We start from the raw sequence: 19,358 nt of genomic DNA on the forward strand, positions 1-19,358 counted from the left end.
TTCTGAACAGCACTTTGAAAGGTATTCCATACACGCTCAATATTCTTCGTAGCCACTCTGTAGCAATTCTGGACGTGCAGGATGTCGTAAACTGCTGGTGGAATTGCCCAAGTCCGTCGGAATGCACAATGGATATGAATGGATGCAAGTGATCAGACGAAATGCTTACGTACGTGTTACCTCTCAGACTCGTATCTAGGCATATCAGGGCTCCCATATCACTCCAACTGCACACGCCCACACCATTACAGAGGAGCCACTAGCTTGAACAGTCACCTGCTGACATGCAGGGTCCATGGATTTCTGAGGTAGTCTCCATACACGTACACGTCTATCAGCTCCATACAATTTCAAAGGAGACTTGTCCGACCAGCCAACATGTTTCCAGTCATCAACATTCCTATGTCGGTGTTGAAGGGCCAAGGCGAGTCGTAAAGCGTTTTGACGTGCAGTCATCAAGGGTACACGAGTGGCCTACGGCACCAAAAGCTAATTTCGATGATGTTTCGTTGAATGGTTCGCATGCTGACACTTCTTGATGGCCCAGCGCTGAAAGCTACAGAAATTTGCGAAAGGGTGACACTTCTGTCATGTTTAACGATTCTCTTCAGTCGCCGTTGGTCCCGTTCTTGCAGGATATTTTGCCGGTCGCAGCGATGTCGGAGAGTTGATGTTTTACCGCATACATGATATTCACGGTGCACTCGTGAAATGGTCGTACGGGAAAATTCGCACTTCATCGCTACCTCGGAGTTACTGTGTCCTATCGCCGGTGCGCTGACTATAACATGACGTTCAAACTCATATAAATCTTAATAACGTGCCATTGTAGAAGCAATAACCGATCTAACAACTGCGCCAGACCGCAGCGCCGTATTCTGTCAACATATCTCTGTATTTGAACTACCATGCCTACACTTATTTCTTTGGCGCTTCAATGTACAGGGTGATTAAAAAAGAATACCACAACTTTAAAAATGTGTATTTAATGAAAGAGACATAATATAACCTTTTGTTATACATCATTACAAAGAGTATTTAAAAAGTTTTTTTTTTCACTCAAAAACAAGTTCAGAGATGTTCAAAATGGCCCCCTCCAGACACTCGAGCAATATCAACCCGATACTCCAACTCGTTCCACACTCTCTGTAGCATATCAGGCGTAACAGTTTGGATAGCTGCTGTTATTTCTCCTTTCAAATCATCAATGGTGGCTGGGAGAGGTGGCCGAAACACCATACCCTTAACATCCTTCATTACTAAACACAATCTTTGAAACGAAAGATTCATCTGTTTCCATTTGACCAAGGAGAAATCGCAGAGATCGATTCTTTTAATCTTATCAGCTGCAGACAGTGCTTGAACCAATTCCAGACGATAAGGTTTCATAACTAACCTTTTCCGTAGGTCTCTCCATGCAGTTGATTGTGGAATTTGCAGCTCTCTGCTAGCTCTGCGAGTCGATTTTCCTGGGCTGCGAACAAATGCTTGCTGGATGCGTGCTACATTTTCATCACTCGTTCTCGGCCGTCTAGAACTTTTCCCTTTGCACAAACACCCATTCTCTGTAAACTGTTTATACCAACGTTTAATACACCACCTATCAGGAGGTTTAACACCATACTTCGTTCGAAATGCACGTTGAACAACTGTCGTCGATTCACTTCTGCCGTACTCAATAACACAAAAAGCTTTCTGTTGAGCGGTCGCCATCTTAGCATCAACTGACGCTGACGCCTAGTCAACAGCGCCTCAAGCGGACAAATGTACAACTAAATGAAACTTTATAGCTCCCTTAATTCGCCGACAGATAGTGCTTAGCTCTGCCTTTTGTCGTTGCAGAGTTTTAAATTCCTAAAGTTGTGGTATTCTTTTTGAATCACCCTGTATAATGCTATTCATCTGCCTATAACCATGCACCTAATTTGAGGCATTATACGTGAAGGTCAGTCCTGTTTTAATAAGCTTAGTCGAAGAGACATTCAAAACAATAGGGCTATTTCGGTGGCGTTAGCCTGGTGTAGAGTTTTGGAACACATTTTATGCTCTAGTACTACGATATTTTTTGACGTCGGAACTCTCTCCCATAGGAATAGACAAAAGATGATCTCGTGAAACCTGGCTCACTATGTTCACCCACGAGATCTTGAAAGAAGGTAGATGGTTCAAAATGGTTCAAATGGCTCTGAGCCTATGGGTCTTAACATCTCAGGTCATCACTCCCCTAGAACTTTGAACTACTTAAACCTAACTAACCTAAGGACATCACACACATCCATTCCCGAGGCAGGATTCGAACCTGCGACCGTAGTGGTAGCGCGGTTCCATACTGAAGCGCCTAGAACCGGAAGGTAGATGCCTGAGCTCACGTTCATGCCGTTTTCCTTGATTTCCAGAAGATGTTCCATAGAGTTCCGCTCTGTCGCCTAAAGAATAAACTAAAATACGAGAGTAGTACTGTAACTCATCTGAAAAGTTTCTTGAAACGGAGAAACAGCATTTGATTCTCATCATAGAGAAATCTTCAGGCGTAAAACTAATTTCATTTGTATCCCAAGGGAGTAATTTAGTCTAATTATTCTTCACAGCTCATAGAACCACTGAGTTTATAACGTCGGTGGTTCCATGAAGCTTATTACATGTGATCTTATATATAGAGAAACTGCAACGTTAGAAGTGTAATGATATACAGGAAGACCAGCAGAAGATCGACATTTGGAGCTAGTACTCGTATTAGTTACTAACACTGAACTAATGTAATGTTCTACACGTAAATAGGCAAAAAAGACCCACGACTGAATGAATTCAGGACTGCAGAACATTTTCTCTAAGCAACCACATCCATTAAATATCTGGGAGTATGTGTACAGAGCGATTTTAAGCGGACCGTTCTCACAAAACAAATCCCCAGGTACGGCAGATGTCAGTCTAAGATTCGCTGAAGAATACTTAGGAAGTACAGTCCATCCACGACGGAAGTGACTTTGAAAACTCTCGTTCGACAATCACTTGAATGCTGCTCGTCAATCTAGGATCCTTATCAGATTGAACTGATGGCAGAAATAAAGAAGATCCATCTAAGAACCGCTTTTTACATCACACTTTCATTTGATAAACGCGACAGTGTCCCCGAGATGTTTTCATTTGATAAACGCGAAAGTGTCCCAGAGATATTTGTCTAGCTACAGTGATGTACTTTATGCAGCGAAGTGTAATTTACTGGTAAAATTCAGATCGCGGACGTTCCTAGAAGAAGCAGTCGAAGTAATGATTCCTCCCAAGTATATTTCGTGAAATGGTCATGAAGGTATAATGAGACAGATTTTAGATCACTCTTCCCGTAGACCATCCGTTACTAGAACTTGCGCGGCCCCTCCCACCGGAGGTTCGGGTCCTCCCTCGGGCATGGTTGTGTGTGTTGTTCTTAGCATAACTCAGTTTAAGTAGTGTTAAGTCTAGGGACCGATGACCTTAGCAGTTTGGTCCCTTAGGAATTCACACACATTTTAACATCGGAAATAGAACGTGAGATGGGAGTAATAAGTGGTACACGAATTACTCTCCGCCACACACCGTCATATAGCTTGCGAAGCTTAGATATAGATGTATATACAAATTCACGTATCACTCGCGTTTTCCTTACAGGTTTGTGCAGTGTTTCAAAACTTGGTACAAGGATATCGTAACTGTTACTGAAAAGACGAAGCTTCGGTTTCAGTGCATGCTGCCATGGAATATCACCTACTGCTCCATACAAATAACTTTTGTGGCAAAATATCGATAAAATTAGTTAAAGATTGGTCTTTTGGGATTATGAACTTATTATGTTATGTGATCTCTCGGCGTGACTGACTCATAGTGGGCTTCTGGATGTTCTGCCGAAATGTTGTTTACATTTGGAAAACGCAGCCTCTCATCATCAGATGCTTTGGGTTTTGTTGTAATGTGCAAGTACTGTGCGCAAAATGCAAACAACAACTCGGCAGAACACTTGGATGCACGCTGTTAATATTAAGTTATTTTAGTAATCATTTATCATTTGAACTTTCCTCAGCACTCTGAAGTATGCTGAAGTTAAGCCTGTAGTAAGAAGTGCGATAAGGAGATACCACCTGTCTTCCAAGCCATTTCACTGTTTTCCCGCAATTTATTTAGTTTTACAGAAGGTTCTTTACCCTCTAACTACAAATAATTTGTCAAAACAACATTTTGGATTTCTAAAGGATTCGGATACTAAATAGGCTATTTCCGCACACAGCAAGAACGTACTTCATTCGTTAGGTAGCAAAATCACGATATACTTTGAAGTAGATTAGATTACTTTTCTGCAACAGAAAATGCCGCAATTTGGTTCAGATCAGGAGGAGCCTATAATTAACTATTAGTAGTCATCCAAATAGGATCTAATTATGTATGCTGCCGCACCAATTTCCATCTTAGGATCCATAATTTTACTTTTATTATCAGAAAGTTTATCAACGGAAACGTTGTTATGTTTTCGTGTGATACATATATGCATTAAATAGCAAATCCCGTATAGTTTTAGGAAGACCAGTTGAACACATTTTCACGGACGTTAATAACTGATTTGTCGCGAAATCTTTGCCAGGAAACTACGAAAACACACAACATACACGATTTAGAACGTTCAAAAATGGTTCAGATGGCTCTAAATACTATGGGACTTAACATCTGAGGTCATCAGTCCCCTAGACGTAGAACTACTTAAACCTAACTAACCTAAGGACATCACACACATCCATGCCCGAGACAGGATTCGAACCTGCGACCGTAGCAGCAGTGCGGTTCCCCACTGAAGCGCCTAGATCAACTCGGCCACAGCGGCCGGCGGGATAGAACGTATTAGAAGCTTCTTCCCGGTGTATACCTAAAACATGACAAGCAGAATAAGGGATCGACCGTTTAAATTCTTGGAATACAACTCAATAATTAAATAAAATCTGGGGGAGTCTATCACAGAAACGTTGAAACACCTATGCTAATCATTATTTGCAATGGATAAGTGGTCAAATTTAGATGATATAATATTTTAAAATGGTATTATACTTTGATTTCTTTCATTCCGCAGTGTGACATGATATATTTATTTGAGGTAATGCTTAAAGAAAAGTTAAAGTAGTCGATTCCAAAAGCAAGTGCATTGGAGAACGTCTTGCCGGGGCCTGCTAAACTGAAGGCACTTACTATTTATTAGAAATTAAATCATTGCTTAATTAAATCTGTCTAAAATAGTGCATCTGTTTGTATAAACATCAATATTACTCACAGGAATAATGTGCATACAGAAGTAAAGTAACGTACTTCGGTCCAGATGGGTATCCATTACTTAGGGAGTCGCATTTTCAGTAACTCGCCAGCAGCCCTGAAAAGTTTGTTTACTAATAAAGCTTAATTTACGTAGTGCATAAGTATTGTTTGTGCCTTATTCCTTGTCTCTGTTGACAAATTTATTTGTTGAAGAAGACAATGTAGATACTCGTAACAAACTGCTTCCATTTTCATGATACATGCCTACAGTGAAATAATAATTATTTTATGTACTTCTCTACGTACAGCTTTAAAAGTTTGTGAAATATTTTGTTACTACCACTTAATTCTCATTCATGGAACTATCTCAGGCAGGATCTGTGGGAGGAACATTTTTTTTTTTTTTTTTTTACAAATATGTACTGTGCATTTTTGTTTTATAACTTATTCTACGCCGATGAGAATCTCCCCGCTATGGATCTATGTACTTACATCAACTTTCTCTCTACAACTCCAACCGAACCTGACAAACAGTGGGTCAATCGTTACCTCTAAATCTTTGTTTGCTTATCTGCAATAGTGATATTTATATAACACGTTACTCTATTGTGTTCCTAATGCCCTTACAGACAGCTTATCTACGAAGTTATTTGACACAAGCTGTAACCTTCTCATAGTACAGATTTACAGCACAGAAAACGACGATTAAGCTTTGTGTTGTACATCTACATCTACATGGGTGCTGAGCAAATCACACTTTAGTGCCTGGTGGAGGGTTCATCGAACCACCTTCGCAATAATTCTCTATTATTCCACTCTTGAACAACTCGCCGAAAAATGGAACATCTGTATATTTCCGTGCGAGCTCTAATTTCCCTTATTTAATTGTGATGATCGGTTCTCCCCATGTAGGTCGGCGTCAGAAAAATACACTCCTGGAAATGGAAAAAAGAACACATTGACACCGGTGTGTCAGACCCACCATACTTGCTCCGGACACTGCGAGAGGGCTGTACAAGCAATGATCACACGCACGGCACAGCGGACACACCAGGAACCGCGGTGTTGGCCGTCGAATGGCGCTAGCTGCGCAGCATTTGTGCACCGCCGCCGTCAGTGTCAGCCAGTTTGCCGTGGCATACGGAGCTCCATCGCAATCTTTAACACTGGTAGCATGCCGCGACAGCGTGGACGTGAACCGTATGTGCAGTTGACGGACTTTGAGCGAGGCCGTATAGTGGGCATGCGTGAGGCCGGGTGGACGTACCGCCGAATTGCTCAACACGTGGGGCGTGAGGTCTCCACAGTACATCGATGCTGTCGCCAATGGTCGGCGGAAGGTGCACGTGCCCGTCGACCTGGGACCGGACCGCAGCGACGCACGGATGCACGCCAAGACCGTAGGATCCTACGCAGTGCCGTAGGGGACCGCACCGCCACTTCCCAGCAAATTAGGGACACTGTTGCTCCTGGGGTATCGGCGAGGACCATTCGCAACCGTCTCCATGAAGCTGGGTTACGGTCCCGCACACCGTTAGGCCGTCTTCCGCTCACGCCCCAACATCGTGCAGCCCGCCTCCAGTGGTGTCGCGACAGGCGTGAATGGAGGGACGAATGGAGACGTGTCGTCTTCAGCGATGAGAGTCGCTTCTGCCTTGGTGCCAATGATGGTCGTATGCGTGTTTGGCGCCGTGCAGGTGAGCGCCACAATCAGGACTGCATACGACCGAGGCACACAGGGCCAACACCCGGCATCATGGTGTGGGGAGCGATCTCCTACACTGGCCGTACACCACTGGTGATCGTCGAGGGGACACTGAATAGTGCACGGTACATCCAAACCGTCATCGAACCCATCGTTCTACCATTCCTAGACCGGCAAGGGAACTTGCTGCTCCAACAGGACAATGCACGTCCGCATGTATCCCGTGCCACCCAACGTGCTCTAGAAGGTGTAAGTCAACTACCCTGGCCAGCAAGATCTCCGGATCTGTCCCCCATTGAGCATGTTTGGGACTGGATGAAGCGTCGTCTCACACGGTCTGCACGTCCAGCACGAACGCTGGTCCAACTGAGGCGCCAGGTGGAAATGGCATGGCAAGCCGTTCCACAGGACTACATCCAGCATCTCTAAGATCGTCTCCATGGGAGAATAGCAGCCTGCATTGCTGCGAAAGGTGGATATACACTGTACTAGTGCCGACATTGTGCATGTTCTGTTGCCTGTGTCTATGTGCCTGTGGTTCTGTCAGTGTGATCATGTGATGTATCTGACCCCAGGAATGTGTCAATAAAGTTTCCCCTTCCTGGGACAATGAATTCACGGTGTTCTTATTTCAATTTCCATGAGTGTATTTTCTCATGCGGAACAGAAAGCTGGTGATAAAAATTTCGCGAAATGATTCCGCCGCAACGAAAGACGCTTTTGTTTTAAAGGTGTCCATCCCAAATCCTGCATCATATCTCTCCCCTATTTCGCGATAATTCAAAATGTGCTGCTCTTCGTTGAACTTTCTCGGTGTACTCCGTTAATCCAATATGGTATGGATCCCAGACGGCGCAGCAGTACTCCAAAAGAGGACGGACAAGCGTACTGTAGCCAGTCTCTTTAGTAAATCTGTTGCATTTTCTAAGTTTTCTGCCAATGAAACGCAGTCTTTAGTTTTCGTTTCGCACAACGTTGTCTATGTGTTCTTTCCAATTTAAGTTGCTCATAAATGTAATTCCTAGGTATTTAGCTGAATTTACAGCCTTTAGATGTGGCTGATTAATTTTGTAACCAAAGTTTAACAGATTCCTTTTAGCACTCATATGAATAAGCTCACACTGTTCATTATTTAGGATCAATTGCCAATTTTTGCAACATACAGATATCTTTTCTAAATTCATTTGAAATTTGTTTTGATCTTCTGATGATTTTACTAGACGATAAATGACAGCACTATCTGAATACAAGCTCAAATGGCTGCTCAGGTTATCACCTAGATCGTTTATGCAGATGCGGAACAGCAGAGGGCCTACAACACAATCTTTTGGAACGCGCGTAATCACTTCCGTTTTACTCGATGACTTTCCGTCATTTATCTCTCTGAGAGGAAATCACTATCCAGTCACGCAATTGAGACGATATTCCATATGCACGCAATTTCACTAGAAGTCTCTTGTGCCGTACAGTGTCAAAAGCCTTTTGAAAATTTAGAAATACGGAATCAATTTAAAATTCCTTCTCAATAGCACTCAACCCTTCGTGTGTGTAAAAGGCTAGTTGTGTTACACAAGATCGATGTTTTCTAAATCTGTGTTGACTGTGAGTCAATGACCTATCTCTTCCAGATAATTCGTAATGTTCGAATGCAATATATGTCCCAAAATCCTGCTGCTTATCGACGTTAATGAGAAATGGGCCTGTAATTTAGTGGATTACTTCTATTACCTTTCTTGAATATTGGTGTGAGCTCTGCAACATCCCAGTTTTTGGATACGGATATTTCGTCGAGAGAGTGTTCGTACATGATAGTTAAGTATAGAGGTACTGCGTCGGCATACCTTGAAAGGAACCTAATTGGTATACGGCCTGGGCCGGAATACTTGCTTTTATTAAGTGATTTAAGTTGCTTCGCTACATAGAGGATATCTACTTCTAAGTTACTCATGTTGGCAGCTGTTCTTGATTCAAATTTGGGAACATCTGTTTCGTCTTCTTTTGTGAAGGAATTTCGAAAGCCTGTGTTTAGTAACTCTGCTTTCACAGCACTGTCGTCGACAGTATATCCATTGGTATCGCGCAGAGAAGGCACTGAATGTGTCTTGCAGCTAGCATACTTTACATACGACCAGAATTTCTTTGGATTTTCTGCCAGATTTCGAGATAAAGTTTCGTTGTGGATACTATTGTAAGCATCTTACATTCATGTCTACGCTAAATTCCGAGCTTCTGTAAAAGATCGCCAACCTTGGAGATCTTCGTTCTTTTAAATGTGGCATGCAACGAAGTATCCCTGTAACTTGATATATGTCAACCATTACGTTGGCCTACAAGAAGGACAACTGTCAATCACTTCGAGCCCAATCATAAGTACGATTTATAAGTCGACATCCAAATTTTTCAATGCATGCTAATCACGCAGGGATGAAAGAGCTATTGTTAGAAAAGTTTGATAACCAGCTTCTGACATTGCATATCGATTTTGCTTTAAATCTTACCAGTCGCGAAAAATTTTAACACGGAAAAGTCTTGTAACTATCATAAACAAGCTATAACCAATAACAGGCTATCTTTTACACATTGTTACAAATACCATATTATTTGCATAGACAAGCAAGTATCGTAAGTCCGTGATTATTATTTCACGCCACTTGGTTAATTTTTCAACATGATTCTCTTCATTCCTACTACTCTTACACCAACGACTAAAATTATTCCAAATACCGTCATTGTTTAAAACTATAAATTTGCACAAGTTTTGCACGGGTCCCCTGCTGCTAATAAAATTTTTTTATGTACTAATACTCTACTTTTCAACAATACTTTGATCAAACAAATAGTCATATACTGCCCGAAAATTCTCCGAACTCAATTCACTGTTCCAAAAATTTACACGTTTACGGATATCATTGTTCATACATAATAAGTTTCACGGAAAGCCGCTAAACGTGCAAAAGGGCATTTGTAATAGGAAAAACCTAGTACGTTTTGATGTTTAAATCACGGGTTGCGGTTATGTTCTCTGAATCTGGCAGCTTATTAGAACTACGATTATGTTCGCTTGTATCATCAGTTATTCACAAATGCAAAAATAGATTATGTTTTCCACGAAAAGAACACGAGACAAAGAGAGATATAGAGTACAGGACCGTAGTCATTGTCACTGGAGAAATCGGAAATGCAACTATCAGGCATCAGTCCATAGTAAAATGTATGATTATCAGTTGGTATTCGTGTTCAGAGCAGCTTATACAAGGTGGTCAGAAACAGTCTGAAAAGATCCTAAGGGTGTTGCAGGCGTCATTCTGCTGAGAATTAACTGTTAAAAAAATATATACTCCGCGTCGTTACCGAATTATTTAGCAATGAAGTTAACCAATTCAAGCAAAATGCCAGGGCAGTGTCGTCAAACGTATTATTCATTTGCTTTTTTCCAACCGAACAAACGTAGCTTTTGTTCACCTAACTTCAGTTTATCACTTCTGAAAAAGGCACCGTTTAGCTGGTAAATGAGCATCTGAGCAAGTGGTAAATCACGGACCTAGAGACGTTCGTGCCGCGTTATATCGCGTGCGTGTGATTGAATTTGCACTCCCACTAACCTGATTGGCTAACTGTAATGCCAAATAACTCGGGATCGACGCAGAGTATCGAATTTTTTTCTGAACAATTATTTCTCAGCAGAACCACCCCTGCTACATCCTTACAAGCTTTTCAGTCTATTTCTGACCACCCTGCGTACTAGGTTTGGAAAGTTACTTCAACAGCCTCTGTTCTCTCGAAATTAATTTTCTCGAAATGTGTAATGAGCTATCACAATCATGGTCTGTAAGGTGCAGAATACAGTAATAACTTGTCCTGCCTATCCTTCAAGTAACTCTCCTTCCTGAAGTAAGACTAATACATATATCTTCAGAAAGTGCATTGGAGTAATCCAACGACAATAGTTTCAGTTGTGACCAAGTGGAGCCGTTACGTACACTGGGTATTCGTTGCTGATTTCTATCTGAGAGTAACAGCTATCAGACTGCTTACTATGTGATCCTCATAGCCTCAGATTCTCACACAACTTTTCTTTCTGTTGCAGGAACCTGAAGGGCTCACGACGGTGCTGTTGAAAGGAAGATGCCTGTTTGATGCTCCTGTACTGGTTGTTTCGCAAAACAAGTTACTCTTGCGAGATGGAGATCGTGACGACAAAGCTGCTAAATTTCTCAAACTGGTTCCCCGGGAACTAATGGTATTGGGGGTACCTGAGTGTTGAGATGAACAATTTCCCTGAATCAAAGGAAATGATCGTTTCATTACGACAGAAGACATTTTTCAAGCAATGGATCATAGGACTGTATTGTGAGTGCTGTTTAATTTCTATAACACGTTGTTTCAAGCTCAGGTCAGATTTGCTACTTCTCGAAAACGGTAGTACATATTTACACCGTCTGGCATTCATCTGATGGTACAGTCTGTTTAAAAAGCTTAAAGACTCATCCAGTGTAACGCTTCTAATTTCATTCAGAGCCATAACAATTCGCTGGTTCTGAAATTTCGCTAGCTGCTCTAGCAAAAAATGTAATACGGTAACCGCTAGTATAATAGAATAACAAATTGTAGTCCTCGCTTGAATGAAAATATTTGGTGACGTGTTTCAGACTTCTACAGCTACATATACCTTTGAAAAGAAGTTAAGGATGTTTATTACCTCATTTAAAACACGCTCAATATCACAATACGGAACTGACGAAAGATTTACGTGAAGTAGACAACATATGCTGAGGCCTATTTTTTAAAAACAGTGTAGCGTAGAGATTTATTCTTAAGATGTTCATGTACATCGGACTATTTCAAAACGAAAAAGAACAAAACGTCCTCACCTATATATTACTGCTGGAATGATGTGTATCGACAGAACATACGTGAGTGTGGCCGTCGATCAGTCAACGTCAGTCACATTTCGTTCACGTAATTCCTCAGCCGTCATACTGACGCTAAGTGCGTTTTCCCTCTAGTTACCTGACCAATGAAAAAAAAATACTTGCCGTGAACCTGCTTCCTCTTCCCATCAGTAAAACACGCTTCAAAGAACACATATGTCGTAGCAAAGGCCCAATCGCCATTTTGCTGAACGTACATTTCACGTGCCGTCAAGTACTTGCACTTTAGAGCCTAAATTATCTGAGCGAATCTGCCAAATGCATACTTCGACACATGCACACATCTCTGTGTACATGATAAATAACTACAAATTATGTACTCGAATTCATTTCAAAGAAGACAGAGCCTATTTCGAGAACACAGCGCTCCCAGCTCCCTGTAACAACTGTTCCCGCAAGAAGTATTTACAGTAGCTCAGAGTAAATTTTTGACTCTCTGACGAAAAGACTGATACTACGTAGCTTCGCCCTACAGCCTATCAAGAGAGTCACTGTGGATGTCGGTAAGCCAAAAAAATGTGACGGCTTGTAGATGAAAGCGTTTACCGCAGAATTTTATCCCTGTTCTATGTACATAATAGTTTACCGGAGCGTAATTGGAGTTATGTGTATAGTCCGCACACAAATTACAGTAGTAACGGCAACGAGTAGTATTTATCATAACCAAAAATAAAGCTTCAAATAAAACTAGTAATCATTGTGCCTATTAATCTACGTGTGTTCACCGATTGTTACGTTGTTTTTGCTATGTATGTGGTATGGAAGGATATGAAATATAAATTAGGGTTTGAACAAGATTTCAGAAACGGCGTAGACTGGTGGAACTGAGCCCCCACATATATGTCATAGACGCCCAAGAGAATCGTGGACTGATATGACCGGTCCTCCTTTCGTAACGCTTATTAGAGAGGTGGATAAGCATGTTAAATGTATATTCCAATGTACGTCGTGCGCCTACACTTTGAAATTTGGTGTGCTTCATTGTACGAAACGCAATCGCAGTGCTACCTACTCTTTATTTCTGTCATACGAAAGCGACTGACTACTTCTGTTGTTAGAATGGACTGGACTATTAATATTTAAGGTTAAAAACGGCATTGAGAGTTTTCTGCAAGGAGAATCTGCTGTAACCCCTGTGATTTAATGTCTAAATAAACCAATTACTTTCGGCTATACTGTGTTTGTTATTTCAGCATATTCCCCCTAAGCTTCTTTGCTCCCAAATAGATTGCAGAACTCGTTATATGCAACAGTGACAGCTTCCACATCATCTATAAGTGCTTCATTATGTTATAAGTGTTGAGTTACTGACAAATGAACATTTACAATAGGTACTCACGAAGGAGTAGCATAATTTATAATGCCAAATAACGATTACAGATTACAAATAAGCTGTTGATTTCTACTTTTGAATATTGCTTTCATTCAATAAATGTTTAATACAGTAGCCTTCAACAATTCACAATGTATTTGTTCCACAATATGGCTGTTTTGATAATCTTGATGCTGACATTACGCTCCACTGTAATCTTTTTACATTATTTACTCTTATCCATTCCCCCCATCTAAGATTATTATCATAATCGCATGCAGTAATGGACGAGGGACTGTCAGCTCTCATTCAGTATTTAACGTCGGGAAACAATGCACAATATTCAGCACTGATCTACAGACTAAATAAATACATAAAACAAAAAAATAGTTGTTAACGGAACTTTACTGATTATTTAGTGATAGCGAACACTTGATTTCCAAAGTCCTGAAACAGACTGTTTGGCATGGATATTAAGGAAATATAATGTTCTCAAGAATTCAAACGCATTTTTCTATTAAAAATTAACCGCATAACAACTTGCTATGTACTAACTGCTGTAACACAGTTAGTGCAGTAACAGAGACCAGAAACCGCCTGATCAAATTCTTCTATTAAATATTCTCAAACAAAACTCACACTCTTTTGTGTTTCATATTTACTTGGAAAAGAACCGTACAGTTTTCATTTAGATACGTATAGTTGTAGGGTAAGTGAAACCAAGTCACGAATATCATCGACCCTGTTGGTACAGTTGTTGCTTAAAGATTGCAGTTGATAATGAACTACTGCCAAATACACACTCAGCTCAGTATTATCATCAGTTTTCTCGTATGGAAATAAAAGAAAGTACTGATTCGTTTAGGCATATTACAGTCAATTTTAGAAGCTATCGTTCGATTCCATAGTTAGCTATTTGGAAAGAAATGATAATTTTTCGTTTTAGCTAATTTTACAGCAATGAGACACGAACGTGTCTGAGGTTTGGATAAATTATGAAAAGCTTTAATATAACGAGTGCAAAAGTGGCCGTTCCTTTATCCTTCAAGCAACCACCGTGCACTATAGTTCATAACATTTGATCATTAGATGTGGAAGTTTTTCACTTTCTCTTAAGGTAAATATTTGTAAACATGGATATGACGCGTCGTCAGGATGTGGCTACAGCGATACATGCCAGTTACTGCAAATTCGTCTGTTCAGAAATCTATGCTAAGCCAGGACACTCAAATGTTAGAAGTAATACTGCATAATACCATCGTTTCACAGATATTCCCCTCTTTTTCTCATGTAAAAGTACTACGCTTATGAAGGAACAGTTTCTTAAGGTCTTCTGTACACGGTCACAAAATTTGTCGACCACACCGTGCACAAATGGTGAGAAAGTTTTGCCATATATATACTGATCGTCGACGCCTTGGGTCTACTGAGTGAACGGTCGAAGTTAGATTTAAGGAAAAGGCACGTCAAACGAAATGTATTCAGCAATCAGTTGTAGATTCTGATGCTGCGATGGAATGAGACCAAAAATATCAGTTTGAAAAGAAGAGGGTAGTTTTAAGTACATAAGCCAATTACAGCATGTTGAAGGCGGGCGCAGAGAAGGAAGCGAAGAAGACAGCCGGCATACGAAACACCGCGCCGGACAGCAAACATTAATCCAGCAGGTGAGTACCTTACAGGTTCCACATTTACATCTACCTACGTACTCTACACGCCACCGTACGGTGGGTAGCTTAGGGTACCCTGTGCCCCTACTAATTATTCCCTCCCTTCTGCACTCGCAAGTACATACTGTATATGTGCCTCCATATAAACCCTAATTTCTTGCTTCTTATCTTCTCGGGTCTTACGCGCGTTGTATTTTGGTGGTATGGAAGGATATGAAATATAAATTAGGGTTTGAACAAGATTTCAGAAACGGCGTAGACTGGTGGAACATAGTTTGGCAGTCAGTTTCAGATGCCGGTTCTCTGAATTTTCTCAACAGCGTTTCTGGAAAAGAACGTCGCCTCCTTTCCAGAGATCCCATTTGCTTCTACCAAGCATTTCTTAACACTTAAGTGTTGTTCTAGCCTGCCGGTAACAAGCCTAGCAGTCCACCTCTGAATTGCTTCCATGTCTTCTTTCACTCCGGATCAGTATCACTGAAGTACTACTCACGCATAGGTAGCATCAGCGTCCCACATGCGGTCTTCTTTTACAGGTGAACCACTCTCTGCTAAAATTCTCGCAGTTATCTTCTAAGTCAGAAATATCTTCTAAGTCGTCCTGTATCCTCCTACATGCACTCGACGATGATACCTCCCCATACACCACAGCATCATCAGCAAATAGAGGCAGACTGCTGCTTACCTTGTCCGCCACATCATTTGTGCACATAGGAAATAACACAAGTTATCTGGGTAGGTATATGTACCTTACTGTACGCAACAAGGAAATACGCTCATTCTCATAAATTAAGAATAATGCTGATACATGGTGAAATAACGGTCTGGTGGGTGGTTTGCGGGCTTAAATCACCTCGGGGTATGACTATGCCGTGCATTTGACATGCGGACGTCGCACGGTGGCGCTGACACCATTCCACATACGCAGAGGTGTGCTGGTGCACGTCAGAGTACGGCGCAGCGAGTAAGTATGCAGACGCTTTCAGACGTTCTAATGGTGACTGTGTGTTGAAAATGGCTCAAAGAACAGATATTGATGTCGTTATGAGGGGTGCAATGGTAGGGAGACTGGAGGCTGGTCAAACACAACAGGGGCCTCCGTGTGCCACAAAGTCGTATTTCAAGGTTATGGCAACGATTCCAGCAGACAGGACACTTGTCCATGCGCTACAGTACGGGACGTCCACAGTATACAACACCACAAGAACACCGATACCTCACGGTCAGTGCCTGCAGACGGCCACGGAGTACTGCAGGTAGCCTTGCTCGGAACCTTACCGCAGCCACTGGAACAGTTGTCTCCAGACACAGTCTACAGAAGACTGAACAGACATGAATTATTTGCCCGGAGACTTGCAAGGTGCATTCCACAGACCGCTGGTCACAGGGGAGCCCGTAAAGCATGGTGTCAAGAACACAGTACATGGTCACTGGAACAGTGGTCCCAGGTTATGTTCACGGAAGAGTCTAGGTATAGTCTGAACAGTCATTCTCGCCGGTTTTCATCTGGCGTGAACCAGGAACCAGATAATAACCCTTAATGTCCTTGAAAGGGACCTGTATGAAGGTCGTGGTTTGAAATGGATGGGGTGGGATTATGATTGGTACATGTACACCTCTGCATGTCTTTGACAGAGGAACTGTAACAGGTCAGGTGTTTTGGGGCGTCATTTTTCACCAGTATGACCGCCTTTTCAGGGGTGCAGTGGGTCCCACCTTCCTCGTGATGGGTGATAACGCACGGCCCCACCGAGCTGCCATCGTGGAGGAGTACCTTGAAACAGAAGATATCAGGCGACTGGAGTCGCCTGCCTGTTCTCGAGACCTAAACCCCATCGAACACGTCAGGGATGCTCTCGGTCGACGTATCGCTGCACGTCGTCAAACTCCTAGGACATTTCAGGAGCTCCAACAGGCACTGGGGCAAGAATGGGAGGCTATAACCCAGCAGCTGTTGGACCACCTGATCCAGAGTATGCGAACCCATTGTGCGGACTGCGTACGTGCGCATGGTTATCGTATCCCATATTGATGTCGGGGAACATGTGCCGGAAACTGTGGCGTTTTGTAGCACATGACTTTTTCGGGACGGTTTTCTCAACTTATCACCAATACCGTGGACTTACAGTTCTTTGTCGTGTGTGTTCCCCATGTGCCTATGCTATTAGCGCCAGTTTTGTGTAGTGCCACGTTGTGTGTCACCACATCTGCAATTACCCTTAATTTATGAGCATGAATGTATATAACATCAAGCTTCATATGGCACTGGTAAGTTCACTAAGCTCATCGGACAGAATGACAGTCGCGTCGTGAAAGGCCACACTGTTTGTTTTTGAGCGTCATCAACAGTGCGGCGCTGGCACCGGGAGATTAGGTGACTGTTAACGGCTGGCTTAAGTTATGACAATGAGGTATCGTGTATACACGAATCTGTTGTACAGAATCAACGCAATGACATATGTCTTCCTGGAGGTGTGACAGCACGCCAAAAAGGAACGTTAGTGTTTGCCTCGCCCATGATCGCACCAAAAATGATGCCCGTCTTCACGGTGCATGATCTTTGTTTGTCAAAGGGATCTGTGAGATAAGTAGCACCCTTTGCTGCCATATAACACGACCTAACAACACTGCTGGTATAGTCGGTTTGAAGCACGAGAAGAAACTCAGTGGTCAGTGAGTGCAGGACCGTTTCAATCAGTTTACAAGCCTGCATGGAATAAACATAAGGAGTGGGAAATCTCGTAAAAGGCCACGATTATTCTGTGGACACTGTTGTCCTCCAAGATAACACTCATAAGCTCTTGATTTTCTGCTGAAGCACACTATCGTGCGTCCACTGGATATGTTACTGTATTTTAATCGCATAGAAAATGTCTGAACCTATTGGCAATAGCGTAGGAAACGTAGGAGTCAACGTACCCGCAATTTGGTACCTTTTCGGGATCTGATCATCAATGAGTTGCAGCAGCTGAGAGCAGCAATACGAAGGAACGTGTAAGCTCTCTTTCTGGCCAACGAGTTTATTGTTGTGCCTTCCTCACAAGGGACGTGTTCTCCACCGCGAAGCGCGAAAGACGCGGAGGCCATCGTGGTTGCAGCACGTTCTGAAACGATCTGCTACATCTCATGGAACGTGTTCTTCATCGTGATTTGCGACCTTAGCACTATCTGGCGGCAGTTCGCGGCTGCACCTGGCGCGTAAATTACACAGTTTCTCTATGAAAATGGACGCGCGAAAAAAGCTACGTTAACTCTCTTAGCTACTATCGAAGAAAAGCGGAGAAAATCACGAAGAAGGTTCCCGTCCATAGCATGAACGGAGATTGCTAGTAGGGGAACACTACACAGTGTTGTAGAACGACCTGAGATACACACTAGTAGAAGTTATTCGTCAACTCAATTGAATCTTCATCACATTTTCGGTTTTAAATTCAATATAGATTATGCATAGTGTCTAAAGTCAGTTTGCACATGCATAATATCAGTGTTCTCAATGCTGCATTGACTAAAATCTCTCTAAAGTAAGGTATTTCATCACACAGATTTCAAGATCGAGATTCCTTTTGTGATTTGATGAAAATAGAAAGCAGATTTTCCGAAACTGTTCACAACCACTGAAAAAGAAATTTACTGACAATACCCATATATAAGCCAGTCCATAAACCGAGGGATGGGTATATTATTTTACAGAAACTTTCATTATACCAAAATCTCACGGTGTGTAATTTGTGTTTCATTTCTAACATACAGTGGGGGCTGTCATTTAAGATTTATGGCTACTGGAGAACTACTCCAGTCACTGACCTTGCCAACAATAATTGCGGTAAATACATAATATTTTACAATAAACTAACTTATCCCCGCTGGATAGCTCGCGCAGACTATATTGTCTGCACAGGCGCTTTTGGTTTTCTGTAATCGGTCTTTTATGTTGTTCAAAAAATGTCAGTTAAGGCCCTACAAGCATGAACTTTTCCGAATGTTCTTCTGAGCAAGAAACCATTCTGCTAGTTGGAGTACAAGGTTTTAGTTAAACATGCCTTTTGAGGTCTTGTGGTGACTTTTCCAGAGAAACTCGACGACGGCGGTAACGCGTTTTCCCGTACCCTCCACGAGACAAGAAGAAAATACTGTGCCCTACTGTTCCATAATGTTGTCCAGGACTCAGGCTGACTGGTCCAGACCACGTCCGGAGAATTCCGGGTTCACGTTCCGGAGTAAACTTGAAACAATCATCGCACATTTCTCAAGCGATCAGGCGATTACCGTCTTGTTCGAGGCTCAGGTAACCTGTGGTCGTTGTTACCAAACACACTAGTGCCAGCGCTCTTCACCATGTTCTTAGCAACTTTGTCGCAAAAGGAGCCACCCTAATCCATGACCACTCAACAGTTGTCTACATGCTACGGAGGGTGATCGACGTTGATTCTAAGGTAAGTACTTCTCGTGGGATGGTATCCCAGTGTCACAGA

The sequence above is a fragment of the Schistocerca piceifrons genome, chromosome 3, assembly GCF_021461385.2.
Source record: "Schistocerca piceifrons isolate TAMUIC-IGC-003096 chromosome 3, iqSchPice1.1, whole genome shotgun sequence".
Lineage (NCBI taxonomy): Eukaryota > Metazoa > Arthropoda > Insecta > Orthoptera > Acrididae > Schistocerca > Schistocerca piceifrons.